A 16,960-nucleotide genomic window follows, 5' to 3' on the forward strand; every position below is an offset into this window, starting at 1 on the left:
AGGAACTTGAAATAAAACTTCTTTAAATTGAAATACAAACACCCTCTTCAATGCTTAATGCAATGGAATAGACCCAGTTTAAAGAACAAACACATTCACCTTTCCTGAGGGCCCTCATGTGAATGGATGAGCTTTGCACTGATATAACTAGTTCAGATCTTGCTTGTCTGGAATTGATGAAAAACTTTGTCAAACAACAAAAGCACACTGAAACTTGATCACAATAACCTGATAACTGCAGGCATAAATCAACATTGCAACCCATCCACCATTACCTCAACCTTCAGTGGCTGCATCTCCACAAACACAGGACCAGGGTCAGAGGTCATTAGTCATGTGGTTCACCATGAGTTGTTTATTAATTAAACTATACATATGGTCACTATGAATTTTCTTCCAGTACCTACCTGGGTGCTTTCTACACCTTAACCCAGTGTAATTTTTCCAGAATTTTATCCTTCAGAATACCTGATTAGCTCTTACTCTGTTGAGCTGTGGCTTCTGCTATTTCTTTTAGGGTTATACTGCACCACTATTGTCAACTAGGTATGCTCTTTCCATGCACAGGATGATTTTCAATAAAGATTTTTCTTTTGTCCTTCTCTCATTTAACCCACTGGGCTCCATACTCCTCCATTTTTGACCCACCATTTTAGGAAAATTTCTTTAAGTCCTCCATGTGCCATCAAAGAATCACAGAATGGTTTTGGTTTTAAGGGACCTTAAAAATCATCTACTTCCAACATCCCTGTTATGGGCAGGGACACCTTTCACTAGACTCAGAGCCCCATCCAACCTGGCCTAAACACTGCCAGGGGTGTCCATCTGAAGAGAATTAATTATTTTTAGAGGAAACAGCTTCCTGCTTTTCTCTTGGTAACTTGAGTTCAGCCAAATCCAAAGTTTTATCATGCTTTTTATCTTTCTATGCAAATGGGTTGTGTTTTTCCCCTAGTAGGCCATTCATTAAGTGCTTTTCCAAACCGGTGCATCTCTGCTGGCTCAGAGATGATCTGAGCCAGGTCCAGGGCTGGCACAGCAGATTATGAAACATGTGAGTCACTGTCCTGCCAGGCAGCATGGCAAAACCTCTATTAACACATCTTGTTAATACACAAAGAAGCCTCTCCCAGGTTTTCCTTTCCTGTCCTAATGTGCCACTCTGTCTTTTATTCCTCATTGCCTTCTCTTCCTGCTCTGGGGAAATATCTTATTCCAACAGTTCCTATAACTATTTAATATCCTTGACCTTTATCTTGAAGGTTTTGGTAAAAGGGCTAGGTATCACCATTCACTCCAACTAATGCTCTTTCTGGCAGTCCTCAAGGAACGTGATCCCTCAGAATCTGTCCAAGATCCACAGATCTCAGGCTCCTCCCATGGCCATTATCTTTTTTATTGTTGTGAAATACTTTAACCATCTTGAAGCCACAGCAGTTGACGGACTGGATAGATTTATGCAGCTCCCCTTGGAACTCTGGGGTAGAGCTGCACAGATGTGCCCACTGCATGAGCAGTTCCCCACTGCTCTTTGTTTGGTTTGAGCCTTGCTCTCTTGAGCCTCACTCCATGCACTTTAGCTCTCCCACTGGCACAAACAACACACAATCAATTCTTATAGGCTTTACTCAATGCCTTTCAAGATTTTTCCAGGTCTTTTCCAGACTGAAGAGTCCTAGTTTATTTAGTTGTCTTTGCTCACCCCCTTTGCCTTTGAATCCTTTCTAGTTCCACTACATTCTTCCTGAGACAAGGAGATGAGAAATGCATATTGTATTAAAGATAGGAGTGAACCAAGGTTATTTTTTGTTCTTTAATCCTTTCTTGGCAATTCCTAACATTTTAATTAATTTTCCACTTAAAAAAAAAAAGCTTATGATTTGAAGGATCTGTCAAAACTCCAAGATCTGGCTCCTGGGGGCAACAGTTAGCTTATATTCCATAAACATAACCTGATGCTGGGGTTCTTCCCCCTATATGCACATCTTTCCACAGCCTACAGTGGCAGAGCTACAGCAGAAATAACATGGGAGTCGCTGCACTTCCAATTCTCCATTTCTCCAGTGTGCACTTACAGCATCCTAAAAAGAGCCAGAAGTGGGGAGTGCTGCTTTCTACATCCAGCTCCAGAGTAAAACAAATGGACTTAGTCCAGCCATGGATTTACAGTAAAATGGGGTGAGGCCACAGACATAGGTATCAGGACAATTCACATCCCATCTCCTTCTCTACCAGGTGAGACAAGAGTGAGCAGATTCCACCCACATGCCACCGCTGCCACAGAGTTCATCAATTCCTGTGTGGAAGACATAAAACAAATACATCAAAGACAGCATTTTGACTCAAGAAGAGCTTAAAGTTTTAGGAGACAAAGAAAGGAAAGAAAAAGGACATGGAGTGAAGTGACCTTACAAGGATATGCAGCAAGCCAGAGAAAAACAAGGAGAGGCAGATCCACCCCTAAGCCATGTAAGAGTCATTTTTGCTGCCTACTCTAGCCAGAACAGAATAAAATATTAGGGGAACTTGACTAACCACTTGTTCTTCTAAAACCAAAAAACTTAAGCTGGTAAGTAAAAAGAAAAGATTTCTACAGAGAGGTTGCTTTTCTGTTCTGTTTCTTGCTACTCAAGCCTCCAGCCAAAGTCACCCAGAGGTCATCTCTGCTCTCATGTCCTGCTAGACAAAGGATTGTCCAACACACACCAAAACCACAGTCCCAGAAAATGAATGGAAACTTTGCCTATAGGCAATAGGAGTGAGACTAGAAAATTAGGGAAATAAATAAATTTATAAATATTTGAGATACTCTTTCTATTTCATGTTTTTTCCTTTAATTTTTTTTTCATTTTTCACTCCTCACTCTTCTCTCATCCCCTCCCTATCCTCCCCCACTTTAGTGTACTTAGCAAAGCACCAGTGCCAAGCAACTTCAAGTGGAGCTGTGGCAAAAAATTTACAGTGTGGAGGAGCCAAGAAAACATCTCCATTCTAAGCTGCATGCAGGCGTGGGTGGACTCAAGGTGTCATATCAGGCTGTCGAATAAAGTATGAGCGGACAATAGTGAATCAAAACCCTTTAAATGAATTGTTTTGTTTTCCCTCTCTGCCTGGTAGGTGCACCTGTGCTCCAGATGATATACATCTTTGTTTTCCTGCTTAATATTCAGCACATGAGACACATGCATAGAAAAATAAATAAAAGGGAGGAAAGCAGGAGGAGAAAATAGATAATTTTTTTAAGTGCCTTCAGAATTAAGTCTTAAGGGCAAGGTCATGCACACAGGAGGCTGGAAAGACTGGACAATTACCCATGAGGCTTGCATAATAAATGGAACTAGTGAGTAGGAGATGGGGGCACTGAAGACTGGGGGAAAGAAGCTGCAGCTCACACACTGCCCAGGGCACCAAGGGTGTTTGATAGCATGAGCAGGTGCAGGAGTCCCACTTAGAGTCTAATGGGAAAAGGATCTGTCTGGTGTCTCTTGTGATTGTGATGCATTTCCCCCAAGATGCAGCTGAAATATATTGTTGCTTCTGTTGTCCTGGTGCAGGTGAGCATGCATAAAAGACTGTAAAACTAGTCAGCTATTTTACAGTCTGAAATCTTGACCAAAAAAAAGCTGCCATTGTATAGAGTCAAAGTAAAAAAAATAGGAGAGGGAGAGGGAAGAAGGGTTTCTGCAAACACAGGCTCCCTCATAACCAGTGAATACTTTTTTCCTCTTTTCTTTTGCTTGTGTGCAGTGTCAGGAATCAAACTGAACTGTACTTTTGGCATCAGCTCCTGCTAGATGTGCGCAGTGAACTTGCCCTGCCCTCCAAGATAAAAGTTTAAAAACCTGAAATGGAAGGTGCTCCTAAGAGCAAAAGCTGTTAGAGCAAACCAAACTGGAGCTGCTGTGTTGATTTTTCCCTTTAGGACATCACCACTGTATTTTGCAGCAATTGCTTCATACCCTGAGGCCCTTGAATGCTGGAGGGAGGGATCCTAATTTTTTGCTATTGACTTCAATAAAACCTTTCTCTGAATTAAACCTAGGAGTTGAGTTGGCTTCCTGAAGAGGTTAGTAAACTATTTTCAGTATAATTACTATTTAGCTGTAACCCAGCTCCTTTAAAAGCCTTATATAAGAACCTAAGAGCAAGGTTCTTAGGCTTTGGTTCCCTGTAGCCTCCATACTGAAAGCCCAAGTCTAAAAGGGCAAGTGTAGGTGGCAGTGCCACATGTGAGAAATCTGTCCTGGGACTGAGGAAAAACTACAGTTACAGGTCTTTGTTTTGATATACACTAAGATTTAAGTTAATTAGTCCTATACCTAGACATCCCACCAAATCACCACTGTCAATCTGGTTTCTTTTCTTTTTCTGGGACCCTGAATAAGCATCCACCCACATCAACCCCAGCCTCTTACACCTTTTCAAGTGCAAAGGACCAGGTGAGAGCCACCAAACTGTCTAAATTAACTGCAGAGAGCCAAGGAAATGTGACTGAGCCATGCCCCACATTAAGAGCAGGTAATGTTTCTGACAATATAAAGGCAGAAAGATTTAGAAGGAATGGAGTTATCAGTGTTCATTGGGGAATGAATTGCATCTGAAGCTGTGCCCTTCAGCAATGTGCTGTGTTGAAACTGAAATTAATAATTATAAAGCTGATCTATGAATTAATACAGTAGAAGTCACAAGCACCCTTATTGCATTCAGATGGCTGGTACCAAGCGCTTGGTGACAGCCAACCTTTATGTTCTTGCCCACTAATGAAAGGGTCATTTTTGTCAGGGAAGGACACTGAGTCTTTGGGAAGCTGCCTTCCATAGATGCATCATGCCCTCCCTGCAAAAAGTTGGCATTAGCCCCAGCATTTAGTGCACAAAGATTACAGCACAGTAACAAAATATGGGGTCAGAGATGAGAGAGTTCATAGTAAGGATTTTCTCACTAACAAAATGAAAGCTTCAGTATTTCACTTCAGAGAGCAGGGCCCAACAGAAGCACACCCCCTCTTTATCACTTCAGGAGGCAGAGGCATTATTAAGGTCACTGAAGTGTAAGGATGGGAAGCTGGAGGCCTGAAACTGTGCCTCTGAGTATTTAAGAACATAGGCTTTTAAGGGAGTACTAGCAGGTAGCAGCTGGTTTGAAATACATATATAAAAAGGCAGAAATAAGAAGTAACTTTTTGAAGAGAGACATAAGATGAACCCAAAACAAGAAAGCCCTTTCCACCTTGGAGTAATATGTGAAGATGCATTTCAAGTGTCCCCAAGTCTGTTCACTCTATTACATGGTAATTTGTAAGGAAATCTGTAAATAACTGTCTTGGCTTTGGCTCTTGACAGAGCCTCTGGCACTGCCCAGCTGAAATTGTCTCCTTACTTTCTTCTTTATTGCTGTCTTTGGCAAGTTGTTTCCATACTTGTCCTATGACGCTTGCATTTTTCACTCTCCCAGTATTAACAGGAACACACAAAACACTCAGTAAAAAAACCTTCAAATCCTGTTGAAAAGCCTTCATTAAAATTCTATTAATATCTGTTTGTCTCACACCGTGAATAAATTGTTGACACTTCCATGCTCTTCTAAATAAAGCCAAAAATAAAGCACTATCTTTCTGAAAAACACTTGACATGTAAGAACAGCCAAGTTCTTGATGGAGCACACTATATTTTCACTGAGGGCTCCACTGTTGAATATTCTGGCAGCTTAAGATGTTCATCTAAACAGTAAATGCCGCGATAATGGATGCAACATTTCACAATTTAGTTGGGGATCTGCCTACACGAGACACAGTTGCTGAGAAATGGACAGATGGAAAAAAACAAAATATTTCTTCAGGCCCCTGACTTTCATTAGCTTTTCACTCCATTACCCTTAGAGTGAGATCATGAAGTTCCAGATAGGTTGAAAAAGAATCCAAATTTTGTAAGTATCCAAGTATTTACAAGTTTTCTCTCTTCTCCTCTGTCCCTTCCTAGGTAGCACAACTTCTGCCCCAGTGTTAGGGTAGAATATAGATGGAATCTAAGTGGCATTTTCTAGCAGCACTGCCACATGCCTTTAACATTTTGCAGAACAACAGGAAACTCTTCTCAAATCAAGTAGCCAACAGTTTCTTTGAAAAGGCTAATCTAAGCAGGAGAAACTGAATACTAGCCAACTGAGTCAGAGGTCAGGAATCCTCTGTTTCACATCAGATGTAATGTTCTTCACAGAAGTATGTCACATAAGGGTCTTACTGCAGTTTTAGCCATTAGAGAACAACACATCTTTCCAATGCTGAAGTTTGCAGAAAAAATGTCATTATTACAGAGAAGTGGGGCTTTGCTACGCAAAATCAGTACTATTTGGCCTTAGTTAAGCAACAGGGCTTCCCCTTATCTTTTCCAAACTTTTTTTACGCTTCCATTTCTTCCTTTATCCTGTTGTCCACTTAGGAGAAGTTCTCTTCCATATTTTTGCCTTACCATTCTTTTCTCCCCTCTCTTCTGCTCCACAGAACCCGCTAGTTTAGCATTAGTGGCAGTATCAGCCTAACCTGTGATAGAGCTGTTGATGGTCCAAGACTGCTCCAAGAGGCCTTCATGTGGGTTTTTTTTCAGCAGATATGACTAGATCTCAAGTCTGATTATTTTTATTGCTCGGAGGCTTAGAGTATGGAGAGTTCACTTGCAAGCAACTGGTGCAGAGGTCTGTCAGATTTGAGGTTAGCTGTGGAAACTGCAGAGCTAAAGCCAAGAAACTTTTTACCACAGATCAACATGAACCCTTCAAGGATACTTACTTCTGACCTTTAGACTAACCTGAAGAATATGCTCAGTGAAGTTCTTTCATAACATTGAGCTTTACAATTTAGATCACTAGTAGGACTTGGGTGCCAAGCCAGGGAAAATGTCACTTTCCCCATTCAACTGCTTGCCCATTTACATTGACCTGAAACAACTTCAAATACGGGATTTCCAGGAGTTTGTGAATAAATCTCCTTAGTACTTTTAAAGTTGGTCAAATTTCCCATGGTAAAAGCAGGCACTGCACCTAATTCCTCCGATCTGGCAGGGTTCACTGTAAATATTTCCAGTCTATCCACACACAGTAATTTAGCCTTGGAGATATTTTTCCTCATCAATTAGTATACTGCTTCTTTTCAGTGTTTCCAGATTTGAATTGAAGAAGCATTGTGTTCCCAGGGTATTTCTCAGGAAGGTTTCCTTGGAGAGCAAAAGCGAGGGTGGAATCATGCCTTCAATCCTCCAACACGTTGCAGACAGAACAAAGTGAAAGCAAATCAAAATACAACAAAAAATGGGAAACAAAATATACACCTGACACTTTTAGCATTACAGGGGCCAGAAAAAGCACTGGGCTGGGATTTTTCTGAACCTCACAATGGTGTGGCAAGCTGCAAAATCAGGGGAGGGTGTTTTATCAGGAATGTAGTCAGCATGGCTCTGTTCCCCAGTGAAGCAGCCAAAACACTTGCCCACACAAGAGGAAAGTACTTCAAGTCTGCTTTGAGCTGTATTCAAGTGCCTTGTAGCACAGGACAGACACCTCACAATTTGGCCCTGCCTGAAAGCTGCAGAAAAAGCAGGCACAAAATAACAGAAAAGCATAAAAGGTTGAGCAGAGAGAGATAAAAGCATTTTAGGTACATGCTTGAACAACGGAGCAAACCAAACTATTTTCCCTGTTTCATTACACCTGAACACAAAGAGAGGGATCCTGTGAATCACTCCAAGCGCCTCCTCCGGTGGTGCCTGAGGGGCCACAGCACCAGACAGAACTGAGCCGAAAAGACAGCCATTAAAAGAAACCTAAATCATTAAATCTTCATGCTCACGTAGTGATTTAACCCCAGAGCCTTGTAAGATAAGCATTTCAGCACATTATTCTCACTTATCTCCACCAGGCCCACCACATTCCCTCTCGTTATTTTTGTAAAAACAACCAGAATTTTATATTCTCCAGTTCATTGATTTTTAATGTTTGTGATTCCTCTTATAAAGCTTGGAAATAGCACTTCTTCCTCAAAAGATTTTGTCCTTTTCCACTTGGCCAATAATATTTCTGCTGTCACAAGTTGGGAGCCAAGACAGCTTTGGTTTGTTTACCTCCTTGTTTATGCACTAGCATCCCTCATCAGCCTTTCCTGCAGATATCAAATGAAATGAGAACCATTAGCATCAGTGGGGCGGGACACTGAAAAGGTGTGTATGGCCTCATCTCAGGAAAATATGAGAATTTTCTCTTTTACCCTAATGTCCTCCTTACATTAGAAGATAAAGGAGAGGGATTCATCTCAGCTTACATCAGTACACACACATGCAACTTAGTTTTCCTTTGTAGACACAAAAAGTAAAAGGCTCTCACCTCTTATCATACTTTATACCATGCCCCATTTTCTCCTATGAGAATAGCCACGATATTGAAATGTGGTCTCTTTCCATTCACAGCAGCTAAGTCTGACTGCTCAGATGTAAATAGTTATTTCATACTCTCAGAATTATGTGAGCTGAAGTCCAGGCAAAGCACCCTGATCACATAGAAAACATAGAACACTAGAAGAAAAACAAGGGTTCCCTGGCAAAGAAAGTTAGTATTTTCAGTTTGTGTCTTCTCAAACAGCAAGGTGACAAACAGAGATGGCACCTTGTAAGCTTTCTATTTCCACTATTTTTAACACTGGGAGCTCAGCTGATGAAAGAACAGAAGTGGCTGAATTTGTATCACTACATTCTTGGACATTCACTGTCCTCTGTTACACAGCTGTTTACAAAAAGGTTCAAAAATAACGATTTCTTTTTAAAAAGGAAGAAATTTGGACTTGTCTCTGCTGGTACAAAAGCACCATATAAGGCAGCGAGGACCCAGGCATTGGAGTCAAAATCCCTGTAGTTCTCCAGAAATTGATCTGGAGTAGCACCTAGGATGGATCTGCCCTGACTTTCAGCTGGCCTTGACGCCTTGGACACACTCTTGGCAGTTTTCTGCTGCAAACTCAGCCAAGGAGGGAGTAGCAGAGGTGCATAGATTTCTTATTGCCTTTTTTGTGGTGTTATTCCCATACCAGTTTAGTCAATTTTCCTGTTTATTCACCTTGATTATATTCTGCTCAGTACAGAAGAAATCACTCTGGGTTCAGATATCTCATGTAAATGCATAGCTTACATTTTTATTTTCAGCGTGGACAGCTTACATCTCTGTAAAATGCCAATGACTGCCACACGCTGGAGGATGCTGGCTTTTTGCAGTAACTTTCTTCAGAAAAATAGATATTCATTTCCAGTTTAGTGAACTGAAAGGATCAGGCCGTGTGGATGCAATGCAAGGAGAGAGAAGGGGGTTGGTGACCTCATTTCGTTTCTTTCAGTGGAGCTGCATCTACCCTGCTCCGTAAAACTGCGCAAATGTAAACGAGGTGTGAAATGCTTTCACATCTCATTTAGGTAACAGATGAGGCATGAAATGTGTTTCAGGGGCACGTGTACCAAAGCAGTATGCTAAGGCTAGTGACAATGAAGGACTCTTCTTATCAAACACAAGAACCCTTTCTCAGAGCACTGGATTATCTCTGAAAGAATGTGTGAAGAGGAGAGACATCATCAAGAAATGGCATGTTGTCTGCTTTTATTAGCTCTCAAAATATTTTGGATAGTAATCGAAGTTCCTGGGGTCCTCTGTTGAAGCAAAGTTTGATTCATGTTTCTTTTCCCACAAAATAAGTTATCTCCAGATGGTACCAAACAATGAAAATAAATAAATGAGTAAACATAAAGTCTCTGCTCCTAGAAATGAGCTTCTGAGCCAGAATGCAGATTCACTTCCCTTGAAGAACATGAATCTAAAGTAAAAAATAGTCTTCAGTTGTTTTTCAAAAAAATACAGGTTGCAAGGATGTTCTTGCCAATCACACAGCACAGGTAACATCACAGGGCTTTTTAAATTTCTACAACGAGTACAGAAAAGGTAGAGGAAAGTTAACGCGGGTTTAAGGTAAATGAACACAGCTACAAAAAAACTTGGGAAAATGTGAAGAAAAAAAATGCCAAAGTCATCATAAAATAAAGAAGCTAAAAGTAAAAATGCATTCTAAATTAGAGAAACTCTGCGATGAACTATGCAACCCATGGAGAGATATTCACCTCCTTGATATCAGGTGAGCATAGAAGGATATTTGCTGGCAGACAGTCAGAGGAAAAAGTAAAATATATTTTGATGCCAGTGGCACAGTTGAAAAGTTCAGCAAAGGACACAGTCATGAGGAGAACTTCACATGCTAAGGGCAGCAGAAATGTAGATATCCAAGAGCAGAGCAAAGCAAAGCAAAGCAAAGGAAAACTTCCTTCGCATCACAATGATAGAGTTCAACAATGTTCAGGTTTTTGTAGAAACTCACCAAAAGATAGTTCAGATGTCTTCAGCATTTATACCTTTTATCATAGAAAAAGTTTGAATATACCTGTTCAGAATCTGAAGTACTTCTTTTTGAATTTTCCATCACTGTGAAACTACTAAAAAAAACCAAAACAAATCTATTTGTGCTCAATTAAGCACAACTCCCCGACTGACATTACAATTTTTATAAACATTAGAAATTAATTTAAAATTAATTATGTTTTGTTCATCAGTAAAAATTATTCTTAGAACTGCTCATGGACAGTGCTCCAAGTTTTGTCTTACAGTTTCTTGCAGTGTCTTTTTTAATTCAGGTAGAGCACATCAGGTACACAAATTGACTGCTGATGAATAATGGTTTTACAATACTGAAATAATAATTTGAAGAACTCAATACTTCAGGCATTACTTAGGTGAAACTCTTACTAATTTGAGACTGAAAGGGAAATCTACTTGAACAAAACCTGCCTGATCAGGCCAAAAACTGCTAGTAAATGAAAAGGAAAAGACTTAATGGAGAAACAATAAAGGACTCAGAGTTCTGGACAGTGCAGAAATGACCTGGCGGAACACTGCTAATGATTCAGATATGTTACTGCAAACATTTTGTTCTTGTGCATCTTGCTCAAATTTAGGAAGCATTTGGGTGCTGTTGTTTATCATAAACATTTTCCCCTCATTCTGTTCAATCTAATTGGTACCTGCCAGGTCTCCTGGATTATCACTGTCATTCCCTCAATTAAATTATTATAAATCTCTTTCCTAGCTCTCATTTTCAAGGCTAGAGACTGCCTGCATATTAAGTTAGCACTGCTCCTACCTCCCTTCTCAACCCTTCTTCAGCATCTGTCCCTCCAACCTTTTCCTACCCGTTCCTTAGGTTCCCCACCTCCCCTCATTACTCTCTCTGAATGCTCTTTCTCCATCTTTACCTGAGGAAGGCCTGTTTTGCACTCAGCTGTGCTCCACAGAGTGCACATGCAGCCAAGAGCTGCCAACAGACATCCACAGACTGCCCCCCCATGCTCCTGATTCATACCCAGCCACCAAGATCCCTTCAAAGTAGGTCTGCTGCTGATTAATCTCACCTTCAAAGGTGACTGTCATGACATGACATGTCAGCAGTCCTCTGGCATTTATCCTCTTTTCATCTCTGCCTAGAAATGGATCCACAGGAACATAGTCCTTATCTTTCCTTTGTAGTCATTTTTTCCTCTAGATCCATTTAGTGTTTTGCTCACCTTTGCAGATGAGCACCCCAAGGACAGTAGAGACCCTGGGCTTTACACTGTACCTTCAAACCACACAGTAGAAATGTCAGTCTGTGTGTCTCTGCCTCTCCTTTTCCTGTACATGAGTTCATCTGTGTTGGTAAATGGCAGCCATCTGCAGATCCTCTCAGAAAGATCACGGCCTCAAAGATAAAAGGTACAGTAAATAAGCCTTTTGTAGATAACCATTGTCTCAATGCATCATTTGACTGAGTCTCAGCAATTACTTATTGCTAACAGGCTGGAAAGACCAGAGAGTCCTTTAAGTCCTACTGTGGAGCACTCAAGGCACTTCAAAATATCATCTCGTCAATTTTTATCTTCTTTTTTTGCTTTGGTCAGGGTTGGAATTAAACGCACAGAGATGGTATTTTGTATTTGGACTCAGATGTTTATTAATTCTTATTTATATTACAGTCTTACAAGTCATGAGTTCAATAGCTATAGAAAAGGGCTCCATATCTATCTCTATAAGGTCTTTTAAGGAAAAACTATCTAATTAGGAAATGACACTTGAATAATTTTTATTTTAAACTTAATAACTAATCACCTGTGTCCCACAATGCAGACTTTTCTGTCTAATTACACAATACCACCTAAACCTCTGAAGAAGAAGGTGAAGTAGAAGGACCGCTCTAAAACTTTTATCTTGTTTTATATATGTTACTATATTCTAAAACCTTAAACTCTAAGTTTTCTACCATGAGATATTACACACTTTTGTTCAAACTACATACCTATAATCATAGTGCTATCAATCAATTTTGGAAGCCTTCTCTACAACTTCAGGTCAAATGTAGTGTTCTCTTGAGGGTCTGTGCCTTTTAACTCAGAAAGTTTAAAATTCTTAACATCTAGGGTTCTAACAATCTCTCTTAACGATTTTTTTCTTTTCCTACCAGCATTGCTTTTTTTGTTTCATCTTCTGCAAGGTCATCACCTGACAAGTGCCAGTTGGGCAGCCTGTTGGCAGAAGCAAGTACACCAAAATCACAGGATCTATATGAAGGGTTATTCCTCTCCATAACTCCTGATATAATTCTCTCTTACTAGGACTGCAGACCTGGTCAATTAGCCAGTATGGTTTCAGAGATCAGCCAGAGATCAAGATTTTATCATGGTCCTTTCTCTCTTGCTTCAGTGATCAAACAGATCCTGCTGCAATTCTCTCAGCACAGCACTGTGCAGACTCTGAGTAGTCGTGTTTTAATCTGACAGAGGGATGTTAGGATGACATTTCACTGTCAGTGGAATTTGGGGCTGAATGGCTTTTAATCAGATATTCAAAGCCATTCAATGTTTTACATATTTTATTTAATGGCCTAGAAAATATGCTTTTTAGCACATAAGACTGCAGAATTAATGCCTTAGGACTACATTGTTGTAACAACTTCATGCAGTGGCAAAATACATCACCTTTCCTGAGCATTTAATGAACAAATACCACTGCAAAAGTACCACTTATCCTCTGTTAAAGTAAGAGCAAAGATACTGCTGTTATTTGTATTTAAAGAAATGTACAGCATAGTCATCCTATCAAATAAATCTATTGGTGCAGCAGAGTGCAAATTTTTCAATGAATTGTTACTTACCTGCAGCTTTTTGATCTTTTAAGGTGTGTTTGCATGAGGTGCTCATTCAAGGAGTCAGTGAGCTTCAATGGCATTCAGCACACCTCAGGAATGTGATCTCACAGGTGTCCTTGTTCTGTGTTTCAGTCAAACAGAGACCACTTTATACATAACAAAGACCATGACTGAAAAGCAGGAAGTATGATAGTTCTGCACACATCTTTTCAGAAAACCCAATTCGTCTTGTTAAATACTACACCCGAATGCTGATCAGGAATCCTGCCATTGAATTTACAATTAAAAATAAAACTAACTAACAGTCAAAAAAAAAAGGCAGATTCTTTTGTCTCCAAAGCTTTTAATTCATGATCAAACATAAACCTTAAATGAGAAATACTCTTGTTAATCTCATTTTACAGTTTTCAGATTTCTCTTCCTACTGTGCATATCTTTTCTTTTTCTTTCCCTACTTTTCTCCCCTGAACCTCTGAGGTACTGTTTCACCTTTAAAACTAATAAAACTCTTTAATCATCAGGTGTTAATTCAAATATTTCTTTTTCGCTAGTGAAGAGAATTAGCATTTTCTTCACTTTCCTGTAAGGGATTTGCAATCTTCCTCTAATCAAGATAAATAGAAGAGAAATCACAAACTACCCGAGGCCAAAAGTTTTGTACTTGGGTGCTTAATGACAAGCACATAAATCCATATAAAAGTAACCAAATAAACAACCCAATTTAAAAAAAATACAGAACTTCCAGCAATCCCCATTGATTTCCCTAGTCACTTTGTTTTCTTCATTGCTAGTGAAAAATTGAGTACTTATACACAATGCCTAACTGTGGGTTTTCATATTTGAAACTATTTACTTCAGAAAAACTATTCTCAGAAACTTCTGCCCCAATATAAGAAATTAAAGATGTCAAAATTTGGATGATAACTGTAAATTAAGAGATTAAGTAGATAACTTCTTATATCTCATATAAAGTCAAACCTATTGATTCTTGGTGCCACTGAGTTATGCATATTGACCTGAGGGATTTTAGGTAAATAACAAATAAAACTGTTCCTAATGACTGGTAACTCAAGGCATTCAGGTCTGCAAAGCCTAACACAGCTACTGCATGAGTTCACACTTGCTTTTGAAGCAGATAGCAAGAAAATTGTTACTAGACTGAAATTCATAACTTTGTCACAGATTAGGGAGTTCTCAGACTGCCATTTCTCAATGGACCTCACCTATAATCACTATACAACTGATCCCACACAGGGGGAATTTCTAAATTCAGGCTCCTCAAAGTTTTGTAGGCAGCTGGTTTGCATCATTACAAAATCTGAGAATGGGGCAGGGTATGGTAAGGAATGGCAAGACCTAAAATTGTTCAAGTGTGATGGCTTGCCTTCACCCATATTCCTGCTCCAGACCTCCTTCAACCACTGATACCATAACAAAACTTCTTTGACTACCATAATGTAGGAACATACCCCATTAGAAAAACATCAAGAAGAATTCATACCTCCAGAGCTTAGAACAAAATCTACACCTCAAAAAAAAAAAGAATAAAAGAAAATAAAAACATACTGAAGAATGACACATTGTCAAGTGGTTTGGCTACAGCTAGACTGTCAGGACATTTATTTTCCTTCAGGCATTTCCCAGGTGGCTACAGAATCTTCCAGCTGAAACCTCTGTGCTTCTGTGGCAATATTGACACGTGGAAGAAGCACCTGTATCCAACCTATCTTTGTGGGACTACAAATACAGGATGTTTACTCAGTACTGTTATTAGCAATGGAGTCTCTGAGCCCCAGTTGTTAGTAAACATTCATTATCAAAATCTTCTATGAAAATCACAAGAAGGCAGCAAATATGACGAGGCAGTCTTTTCAGTTTTTCTTATGCAACTGCCTCTCGGGACTAATTAGGGCTGCTTTTGTAATTCACAAGCTATAAATTCCTTCAGATGCTTTTGGAAACACTGTGTGATCTCCTCGGTGGGATTCTGCTTTGTGCTGATACGGCAAGTCAGATAAACTTCTCAAATCATCTAACAATCTGTCCGATTAACATGGAGAGGAAAGCCAAGCATGGCAACAGAAAAATGGCAGCTGGGTTGTTAATTTGATGTTTCCCTTCCTCACTCATTTAAGGTTAATTGTCCATCCTGCAGAAGTCTACACTCCACTCTTCTGCTAGACTTTTTTTTAATTAGCTGAATAACGCTATCTTATTTAATGACTGACCAGAGCTAAGCGCTGGAACAGACTATGCCTACATTGCAAAAAGAGCAACTCAAAGCCACGAGATGGGAATTTTTAAGGCTGGTTAATGTAGGATACCAAAATTCAGATATTGTCTCCTTTTGTAGGATGCAGCTGATGAACAGCCACAAATTTTAAGTCACACTAGCAATTACTCCTTCCTTGCAGGTAGGTAGGACCCACCATCAGACACACTGAGTATGGACCACACCACAACACAGGCATCTCCCAGATACAGATTCAGCAGGAGCCAGTGCCCTTACAAGTGCCCCAATGGGGGACAAGAAGCCCACAGCAGGAGTGCAATGTGCATTTGGGGTGTAAGTCCAGATAATCAAAAGGACATTTCACTCTGTCTTCCACCTTCAGATTTGAGACAAAGTCAGCAGACCACCATCAGAAATGGGATTTTTTTTGCTGAGGCTGACACTGGGGGAAAATAAGAGAAAGCTGATTGTGAGAAAAGCAAGACTAGGCATTGTCAGCAGAAAGGGAGTGGCAGAGCCGTCCATGGCCACCCATGCAGATGGCAAAAATCCAGGTGCATAAGGAAGGACTGGGCTCTGAAAGAAAATTAACAGATCTAGGGTTAGCTGAATGTAATGGAAAAGACCAAGGGACATGATATGAAAATAATACCTTAGCAAGATGCAAATGGTATTTTAGCAAGAGTTTGCATGGAGATATCTAAAAGAGGAAATATTTGAAGGATGAAACAATACCTTTTATCAAGACAAGACTGATACAGGTAGAAAAAAACAGATCTCATACGCTTCTCCTATTTTTTTTTCAGTTATACCATTTGACCTAATAAAAGATATAATTTCTTCCAAACCATCTCCCTCTTACATCCTGAGAGAATCACAAGTGCAATAACTTTTTACTATCATGCTGATTTTAAAATATAATATTTAGTCTTTCCTGTAAACATATTTGGAATATGTGAAGAGTTGATAGATATTATAGTTGTGGTTTTATTTCAACAATCTCCTTACTAAATATTATTGAAAACAGAACTAATCAGACTGGGATTTCTTTTCTTCTTTTTTTTTCTCCTTAAGTCAGCTCCTTTGGTTGTAAAGTTTCTCTATTTTGCTTAAAAAATAAAATATTGAGTAGGAAGAAGCAATATAAATGGATAATGAAAGCAAATTATTATCAACATGTTTCCTCCTTTACTGCTATAATAAAAACAAATTGTGTTATGCTAACAAAGCCAAATTGTCAAATACAGAACTACAATTTGGTTTAATATACCATTGCACACTGCATATTCAAAATGTCCCAAAGTGTCTTATAATAGTAAAAAAAGAGCCTTATTACCATATGTGTCTGATTTTGTTACCAACCAAGCACTAAATTGAACAATTAAGCATCTAATATATTTATCAAAGCTTTCTGGGGTTTCTTCTCCCACAGCTGTATATAGGGCTGTAATCCTGAATTTTTTATTTTGTTTTGG

Source organism: Molothrus aeneus, chromosome 1 (genome assembly GCF_037042795.1).
Source record: "Molothrus aeneus isolate 106 chromosome 1, BPBGC_Maene_1.0, whole genome shotgun sequence".
In the NCBI taxonomy this organism is placed as follows: Eukaryota; Metazoa; Chordata; class Aves; order Passeriformes; family Icteridae; genus Molothrus; species Molothrus aeneus.